Source organism: Sciurus vulgaris, assembly GCF_902686455.1.
Source record: "Sciurus vulgaris genome assembly, chromosome: 13".
NCBI lineage: Eukaryota > Metazoa > Chordata > Mammalia > Rodentia > Sciuridae > Sciurus > Sciurus vulgaris.
The window spans coordinates 77732452-77734389 of NC_136474.1; the positions used below are offsets into that span (position 1 = coordinate 77732452).

The 1938-nt window shown below is 37.3% G+C and overlaps 1 pseudogene across 1 annotated transcript; it reads right to left on the reverse strand.

Moving 5' to 3' along the window:
- Positions 1-1096: 1096 nt before the first annotated feature.
- On the reverse strand, positions 1097-1445 carry LOC306643130 (ATP synthase subunit g, mitochondrial-like; annotated as a pseudogene). Its single transcript has one exon. The product of its transcript is annotated as an ATP synthase subunit g, mitochondrial-like (transcript).
- Between the last annotated feature and the right edge of the window lie 493 nt (positions 1446-1938).

The window sequence follows — 1938 nt, forward strand, 5'->3', positions numbered from 1 at the left end:
GCAGTGTGGAGATTCCTTAGAAAGCTTGGAATGGAACCACCATTTGACCCAGCTATCCCACTCCTTGGCTTATACCCAAAGGACTTAAAATCAGCATACTACAGAGATACAGCCACACCAATGTTCATAGCTGCTGAATTCACAATAGCCAGACTGTGGAACCAACCTAGATGTCCTTCAGTTGATGAATGGATAAAGAAACTGTGGTATATATATACAATGGAATATTACTCAGCTATAAAGAATAATAAAATTATGGTATTTTCAGGCAAATGGATGAAATTGGAGAATATTCATGCTAAGTGAGATAAGCCAATCTCAAAAATCCGAAAGACGAATTATCTCACTGATAAGCGGATGATGACACATAATGGGGGTTGGGAGGGGGATAAGAATGGAGGAAGGAGAGACTGTATAGAGGGAAAAGAGGGGTGGGCGGGGTGTGGGGGAAGGAAAAAATAACAGAATGAATCAAACATCATTACTCTATGTAAATGTATGATTACACAAATGGTATGCTGTTACTCCATGTACAAACAGAAACAACATGTATCCCATTTGTTTACAATAAAAATAAATTTAAAATAAATAAATTAATTAAATACATTAAAAAATAAATTATAAATTATTAGACAGGAACTTGAACCAAGCAGACAGACCAACCTCATCTGCATCCATTCAATTCACAATTTCCAATTTGGAAAAGAACTCTCCTGTCCTATCCAAAAAACCAGTTCAATTCTTTGGTGGGGAACACACGCTATCATTCATACAACTCAACTTCTGTTCCCCAGTTGTTGCTTCTTATTGTTATTAAATGCTCTCAATCTACCATATTAAAATAAACAAGAACGTGAAGATCCCTCAGCCTCTCCATCTCCTTTGCTGACACACTCTTTCTTCCACTTCATGACCCTGTTTGGCCACACATTCACCTTACCCTTGGTTTCCATCTCTCATCTCCCATGCACTGTTCAACAATGTGCAGTTTGATGTTCCACTCATTCATCTCCCTCATACCATTGTTCTTTTTTTTTTGATATCTGACATATCTTAATTTATTCAGACAGCAATCTGATCATATATGGTCCAAGAAAACTCAAACAGTAAATCAAATATAATCAGATATTAAAGACTGGTCTTCAAACATTATATAGCCAACGATGCTACGCTTGCCTATGATCTCTCCGATATAAAACCACATCCACACTTCAGTGGCCACCAAACCATTCAGCACAGCTTCCTTAACTGTGAGCTGTTTGAAGCTACCAGTTTGAGCACTATTGACTATTTTCTTCAGGCTCTGAATAGCTATAGGGATCTCAGCAGAGGTTGGAGGAACAAACTCAACCTTGGCATAATGCCAAAATGTGGCCAATCGAGGCTTGGAATACCTCACAGCAGCATTCACCAGCCCTGGGGGCCTTCTCTGTGAGGTTATGCATGAACTAGGCCATGGTTCTATACCATTATTCTTAAGATCACTAATATCCATATAATTGAAACCTATGGGTTTTTCCTGGTCCTCATCTTACCTCACTTCTAATCAACATTCAAACATCTTGGCTACTCCCTTGAAATTAAAATGGACCTGTTAGGGATTCACTAATAAATATTTTCCAGATTTTTTTTCTACCTCTCTGATCATCTTTTCCAAATTGACATGCTTATCCTGTTCTGCCGAAGCCCATTAAATAATCGGAGTTCTTTAAGACTCAGCTCTGAGTTCTCATATCTTCTCACTCCATGCTTTGTTCCTAGGAAATCTCATTTATTTTGCAGTTTTAACTACTGTTTTCAATTCAGATGACTCATAAATACTATTATGACTCATAATACTATTTTCAATCTAAGCTTCTTTTTTGGGCTACAAACTGCACATCTGAATGCCAATTTGAAATTCCTCTTAAATAACTCCTAGAAATTAAAAAACAAACA